We start from the raw sequence: 8,402 nt of genomic DNA, 5'->3' as shown, positions 1-8,402 counted from the left end.
CAGCCAAAGGGGGCAATAAAACATTGATATATAACTGTATGTCTTAGTTAATAATGAACTCTGTTAGTCATGATAGATTGCATAAGTGCTAATAAAAAAGAAGACAGAGACATACCTGAAATAAGATGTCTGTGCATAGATGTTAAAAAAAGCCAACATTTCCCCCTCAGTAACAAATCAGGTTAACCTTTTGAATAAAAAATACCAAGATGTAATAGGTTACAGTATATATAGGATACAGAAAGAGACAAAGACTTTGACTTGGTTTATGTTGGACACAAGGTTTATACCAGGTAACCAACCATACAGGGTTAAAAATGGGCCTCTAAAAGGTATCACAGTAATGTTTTTGAAGACTTGGGAAATGGGAACCTTGCGCTGGAAAATAATGGAAAAATCTAAGAAAACCATGAACAGTATCTGTATTTACAGATTTGGATTTTTTTTTTAAGAAAATGGAAATAAAACTGGTGCAAAGCAAGTGAAAAAGTGATAACACGGGTATTGTATAAAGTGGGCCTACTGACTGTGGAGCAATGGCTGTGTATCATGGAGGAAATATTGGTAATGGGATAATGAAGACTCTGGATGCATCAGGTACACTTCTTAATGGAGAACTTATATAATAAAATCCAAGTTAATTATTTTTTTCCTGTTTTGGGAAAACTTTTAGGATTACCAAAAATATTAATATCGGATGAGTTCCAGACTTAGCAGCTTGACAAAGCCATGATGGCAATTATTTTACAACCAACTAGTATTCAGTTCTACATATATATACAACCAAATCAATTTCAAGCAGATGGTATCGGTATGGTAATACTGCACAACACTGCACGGCCAGGTATCGGGGCCAAAAAATGGCATTGGTGCAACACTAGTAAAAAGTGGTGCACTTAAAAATATCGGAGTACCATTTACTTAGAAACAGCTAGGTAACTGTTTTCACATACTAATTCTTTGTAAATTTCATTCAATAAAAGTTACTAAGAAGACTTGGTCTAACAAACAAACTCAAACAAATTTTACTATCAAATTTCTCTTATCAGCAAAAGATGTATTTTGTTTTGCTTGTAAATTTTACACAGAGAGCCATTTGACCAAAAATTTATTGAACTGTGGGAGGAAGCCGCAGTACCCAGAAAGAACCCACGCATGCACGAGGAGAACATGTAATCCCCATGCAGAAAAACACTGGACCAGGTGTCGAACCCAGAACCTTCTTGCTGCAAACTACACCACCACCTTGCAGCAAACAAATGTTAAATGACCTGTTCTTAAATAGGACTTTTTCAAGGAGACTTGACTAAAATGCTTTACACTACATTCGGCCATTCACATACACACACACCAATGGTGGAAAGCTACACTGTAGCCACAGCTGCCTTTGGGCTTTCTAAACAACATGGAAACAATACATTTTATTTTTGACCTAAACATCGTAAGGCAAGAAAAAAGGACCAAGTTTATTCCTAATAGCTAAGTACATTTTTTTCAATTCTAATTTTTATACTTATTGGTAATATGAATTGAATTTACTTACAGTATCTCTTGATGGATATAGATGTAGAAATGAATCCTAAGAAACACATTAAGTTATTGGTCTCATTTTGTAAATACGTAAATTTTACATTAAATAATTTAATGGACCAAAAAGTCCTTTTTTTTCAGAGTTGCATTGGGTTTGTTTGCTTTTGATTGATGCTCACATGTTTAGGGATAGAGATGGGGCTCTGCGTACCTTCAGTGGCTCTTATACTGAGATGTTGCTTCATTGTCTCCATCCTATGTTCTTTCTTCGTGGTCTTTGTGAAGTGTTCCTTCTGGAACGAAACTCCCCAAAAACAAGAAGCTGCTCTCATGCTTCACAGTTTACATGGTTTTCTCTAATATGTACAAGGCTTGTGCTTTTCTTCAACCTCCTACCTTACGTACGTTTATATATACTGTTTGCATCAATCATATTTCAACAATTTTTTTCTTATTATTTTCAATTTGGGTTAAGAAAGCAAAGTCAACGTTTTAGGGTGGACATCACCAAACCTAATCTTGTTAGGGTCTGTGAGGTTTTGCTGTTTTTCTGATGTGAGTGAGCTTCTGTCACAGACAGGATCTTTGCTGGTGCCTGGGCACACCCGTGTTGCTGCACACCTGAGAGCATTTCTCAATCAAGATCACTAGCATGTATATAAGGAGGTGAGGATCATTTCTCTTCAACTGAAGGCGTAAACAAGGAATTTCTTTCTTGTTAATTTTTTTTTTTTTTCCATGTGAATCTTTTTAATGTGGCTTCTGTTATAGTTTCAGACAACTAGTGACCCTCAATTTGTCTCCAATTTTATTGGGAAAGCAGTTTATAGTCCTCAGCACCTGCTTGCCCTCTTTCCAGCATGACGTAACTTGCAAGTAACAACACTCGAATCTCACTCACATTCTCCTGCACCTTTGGGGTACAGTCTGCAAAGCCTGCTGAATCAAACCCCTACATATCCATGCTTCCTCTCCATCAACAACTCCTCCCTTATCCGTCTGCTTTCTCCCCTCATGCCAACTAGAAAGTTCAACTGACTTCTTGCAGTTCTGCGCTTCCAGATTCCTGTTTCTTTTGTCAATAAAATGTTAAAATTCACTCGTTCTTAGTGTCATTCAGCATGCAAATCAAGAAAACTACAAACATGACAAATCTTTGTCTCATAAAGAATCTGTTGGCTGAACTCATAAGGTTACACCAGTTTTTCAATTAGAAAAGGGACAAAATGTAAGCCACCTACTGTGAGAAGCTTGTAGAGAGGATGATCGTGTCTGAGCTGAGTCATTCAGTTAAAATCTGAAATCCATTAAATACAAAGGAAAGGTGCCAACTTCTATGTTTTAGAGCTGTTAAATAAATCTTGAGATTGAATGCCTCTCATTGCCCAAGAATTTAACAAATACAAACACGTTTGATCCTCTTAGTCTGATTCAGTTCCAGATTGGGAGGAAAAAAGTTTTTTTTAAACAGTCTTAACTATTGTGTAACTATTTAAAGAAGTGTTTTCTGTTAGCTGAGCTTGCAGTGGTTAATAATCTGGCTTTACATTCAGATACTCTTTACCGCTTCAGAATTTTAAAGTTTAGCAAACTCTAAAGTAAACTGTAAGAAGGAGGCCCATAAAACAGTTTGGAATATTTGCAGAGAAACCTTTGATGCATTGCACCATCTTGAGGACAACCCATGGAAATGCTTTGCAATCTTACTATCTGGATGGAAGTGGCTCTCGTGTTTAAAAGGAAAATTAGAATCAAAATAGTTAAACAGGAGGTAATTCTTCAACAGTTGCACACTGACAACCTCCTACCTCAAAATAAAAAAAGCTTTGAGGTGGGAGTTGCTTCTACTATTTTACATATATTGTTATGTCAAGCTCTAAAACATAACCTTTTTTGTCAATGAGAGCAAAACAAACAAAATGTTTCATTTGAATTATATTTTGTCAAAATTTGCTCAAAAAAAAAAAAAAAAAGATGCCACTTACAAAACCCACCTGCAGTCAAGCAAAATTCCATAAATACGGTAAGTGCCTACTCTAAGGAACACAAACAGAAACAATCCACAGCTAAATATATCCCAGAGTGCCTGGAGAGTGAGCGAAAGTCAATATTATTGGGGCTCAAGGGTGAGGCAATATTTGCATTTCAAATGAGGCTCAGACAGTAGAGAAAGCAAGCATTCAGTCACCCAGACAAGAGCGCGCATGCACGCCGAAGAGAGCAGACCCATGACACACAGCTGACAAACAGCCAGTACATTATACTGAAAGAGACACAGTGTTGTAGTGAAATGGGATAATTGATCCAAATTAGGAAAAACTTACCCAAAGCACTTTGCTAGAGGCCTTAGTGAGAGAACGAATGTGAGCAGCTTTAAGGCATAACAAATAAAGAAGCACCCTAGCTTTCTGCGTGAGCTAAAACAAGGATAGGTTCACTCACATGAGGTGATCCATGCAGGTCCACATAGAAAACCAGGAATTAAAGGATTTAAAACTGTCTGAAGACTTCTTGCTTGAGTTTAAACCCCTACCACAGCATAACACAGATACTACTACTCTGAAAAAATATAAACTTTTTTTATAATCCTATGACTCCTGTCGTTTGGCCTTCTAATGTTTATTTTCCCATACTGACGATGCGTTCCTACTGTTTAGTGAACGATTATACGCCTGGCTTGGCCTGCATCCTACAAATTCTGCTGATACCTCCGCCGCCACCACCCACCGCAGGAGGCCTCAGCCACTCTTGGGATACCAGCATGCCCCCGCTGTGGGTTAGTAAATGATCCGGTACCAGGCGCCAAGCGGTGCTACCCCATGAGTTTGGACCTCCCGATACACCTCCTGATGACAGAGTAGCAACATAGCTTGCTAAAACACACACATCAGACCACCTTTTAAGCCTATTATAATGGTGTTAGACAACTCACACATGCAACAAGTAGACTGTGGCTGCAACTCAGCCCAGTCTGACAATCTTGATGTTTAAGAGACTTAAGGTCGTAGGGAAACGGCTGTTCCAAGCGTTGCATTTCCGAATTCTCCCAAGTGGTCCCCGACTTTACACCAGTGAATAAAGTGAATTTTGTGGATTTTTTATTTTTATTTTTTTGATTGCTGTGGCAGAAGGTTCACAAGCAAGTTTGATTGTGAATGGTTTCCCTGAAGCATCTTGCTCACCAGTTAGTAACTTAGTGCTATTAGGTTCCTAATGGGAGATTACATTGGGACCAAGTAGCACTAAATTGGTGACTTATGACACTGTCAAGGAACACTATGGACAGCAGAAACATGCATGAGGAGGATAGTTTTGTGCCAGAGGTCATGGATGAGTCTCCTCCATCACACATATTTTTCATTTAGAGGAGGAAAGTGGGGACGAAGTTGTTGTGGAGGACGCCAGGGTTGCAGAAGCTTTGTTTGGTGTAGAAGGCTTACAGCTGTACATGTTTGAGCCCTTGCCTCATAACGCTGCCAGTTTTGTTAGCTCTACACCTGCCGAAGACACAGACGTTCATCCCCATGAACACTGGAACATAACTCAATGGCAAAGTAAATTATTCTTATTTCAAACATTGGCTATATTAGCTGTGACATGTGAATGATGATGCTATGACTGAAAAAATTTGATTAACAGATGACCATTGATAGATGATTGACCAAATTTAGTTGTACAAGCTGACGTATAACTAACTGGCCTACAGAAAATAACGACAAAGAAACAGATTTTAAAGGGATAGTTCGGTATTTTTGACATGAATCTGTATGGCATCCCCATCACCAGCGGATGTCGGAGGGAGACATGGCTGTTGTTGGGCTCGCTGTCTGAATGACGGCGCGCACTGATACGAACAGAGAGAAAATAGGACCAATTGATAACGACGTGTGACTTTTTCCACTACAATGTTTTTGGGATGCGAAAATATCACTCTTTTGAACACATAATGTTTTGGGAAGAGAAAAGTTTTATTTCGCTGTTCCTAAAAACCTGCAGGACTACTTTCGGCTTGACCAAAACTGGACGATAACTCTGCTCACAGGACGCTGCCAGGGGTAAGTCAGTGTGATTGCATGCCGCTGGTGATGGGGATGCCATACAGATTCATGTCAAAAATACCGAACTATCCCTTTAAGACAGGATTTTTTTTTTTTTTTTATAGAAATTTTCTAAATTTTGGGACAATCTCATCTGATATAGAGAACATTTATATACATGTTTAAGCCAGAATGAATTGACATTTAAATATAATTTCCCTACGGCTTTAAATATCTTAAAAAAATAAATGTTCTTAATGTTTTCAGATATTTTTCCAAGTATAATTTCATTGAAGTAGAAACATTCTAAGCTCCAAGAAGGCTTTTTCTTGTTTTGCATTTTCTCCAGGCAATCCAAATTTTTCCATAATACCAATAATACAGTTTAAAATATTCTAAATGACAAACCGGAGAATTCGAAGAGTGACTAAAGTTTTCACATGCTGTTTGCAGAAAGAATGATACAGGACCGTCACTTGCCGAAGAATTGCTGTCGACCTCTGTTCAGTTATCTAAAACAAGGCTAACACATTTTTTTCAAAGTAAAAGATAAAACAAAATATTAAATACAACTCTTTGGAAATACTTGTTGAAAAGGAAAAGGGTGCTACCCATCAGTTGGAGTTAGGCAATGATGTTTAAGACTTATTTTACACTTGACATTTTTGCTTTTATCTTGCTTTTCAGGGCAACATAAGTGAGAGATAATTGTTGCAGCACAAAATTTAAGATTATTAATTTTCTATCTATCATCTTTATCTCATCTTTAACAAAAGCAAAATTCTTCCCAGAGCTAACCTGGTCGGTGGCATGTTTTCTTCAGTAAACTCGGAGTGTCCGCTGTCTCCGCTCTCCTTAGAACCAATCATACTGTTTAATTTCCTGATATAGTCAGATTTTTGTCATAGTTTTGTGCATAAAATATATATGTACAGTAGGGATTACTTCAGGGTTAGGATTAGGATTCACTTGATGATAACAACCTAATGAGCCTACTGGCACAATCTGAAGCCATTCTATGGTACTGATAGCCACTTATAACGGTCATTTATTGGGATGATAACGTCCAAAGCAACGTTGCCGACACTTTACTGTGTAAAAGAAGACTGAATCAACATGAGGAGGGATGCAAGAGATGATCCGAAGGCTCTACATATTAGAACGTTTTATTTTTCATCCTCACCTGCACCAGAAGATTTCACCTAAATAGATACACTGATACAGTTTCACAGTAACAACATCTATGGCAAGCCCTTTTGATACGTACTAGTTTTACTGAATACGTATTCCTGCTATATATATATATATATATATAAAACTTTTCTTTCTTTGTCTAAATGACCATTTTAAACTAAAATCACATTCTCCACATCTACAATAAACATTCTGATGTCTATAAATTCCTCCATATTCCTAATACTACTTGTCAACATTTGTATTATTTCAACTATGAATGTTTTTTTTTTTTTTTTCAGATATCCTAAATATATTTTTAGTCAAGCTGATAAATGTTGGAATGGTCAATTAAAATGTGTAAACATTTCTAGATATATAAAACCTTATTCTTACTAGTATAATTGTGTTTTGTATTTACTTTCAAAAACTCAGTTTCTGCTACAAAATGTAATTTAGAAAATATATTATTACAGTTAGGTCTAGGAGTGGGAGTTTGATCAGGAACAATTTTATTTTAGTGATATACAAATGGAACAACAGAGAGGAGTGCCTTTAACAAATGTAAAAATGTCCTGCCATATACCACCTTATATAAATGTACAAATTAACTCGAGCAACAATTGTTTCCTTCACAATCTTCCTCTCCATTGTAGCTGTAGCGCTTTCTGTCTTTTAAACACATTCTCCTTTTTTAATTTTTATGTTTCGCATTTTTGCATTAAAATCTGTAGTTCCAGTGGACTGAAATAGGTACTTCTTGGTACCTGTTGTCATGGTGACTCATTGAATCTGTGCTCCACTAGTAATGGCTGTTGTAAAACACTTAGAGTTCCAGACTTTTGGCTAGATCAATTTAGAGTTGCGGATTGGAATCTGAATTTGTTAAACCTGCTTCATGAAACAGATTCCTGGTCTGGGAGGAGATCCCTAATGAGACCATTTGCCAGCTCATCAGGAGCATGCCCAGGTATTTTATGGAGGTCATGCAAGCATGTGGAGCCTACATACAATACTGAGCATTATTTTGACCTGCTTTCCATCCATCCATATTCGAACACGCTTACTCCCAAGTGGGGTCATGGGGGTTGTTGGTGCCTATCTCCAGCTGTCAATTGGCGAGAGACAGGGTGCACTCTGGTAAGGATTGCCAGTCCATTGCAGGGCATTTGACCTGCTTCAAGGACATTAAATCAAAGTTGGATCAGCCTGTAGTCTATGTTTTAACTTAATTTTGTGTGTGACTCCAAATCCAGGCCTCCATTGATTAATACATTTGATTTCCATAGATGATTTTTGTGTAATTTTGTTGTCAGCACATTCAACTTTGTACTGAAAAGTATTTAATGAAAATATTTAATTAATTCAGATCTAGGATGTGTTGTTTGGTTCCCTTTGTTTTTTTATCTGTGTATATGTTAACAAGAGGTAGCAAACTGATCAAATCTGGGTATTATCATGTAACAAAGTTTAATTTTAATGAATTGTGTAATGAAGTGGTTAGAAGTGCTTAACAGCTTAAGGTGGGGACAATGTGGGTTGAAATCTTCCTTGCAGGACAAACAAATATGTCAGTTTTTAGGAACTGTTCTCTTGTATTTCCTCCAAGAAGTCGATGCAATCCGACATGAATGTCTGACCAAGCTGTTGATGAGATGAAGG

This window comes from Cyprinodon tularosa, unplaced genomic scaffold (assembly GCF_016077235.1).
Source record: "Cyprinodon tularosa strain WSP-4 unplaced genomic scaffold, ASM1607723v1 ctg477, whole genome shotgun sequence".
In the NCBI taxonomy this organism is placed as follows: Eukaryota; Metazoa; Chordata; class Actinopteri; order Cyprinodontiformes; family Cyprinodontidae; genus Cyprinodon; species Cyprinodon tularosa.
The sequence above is the reverse complement of the archived record's forward strand: the minus strand, read 5'-3'. Positions refer to the sequence as shown.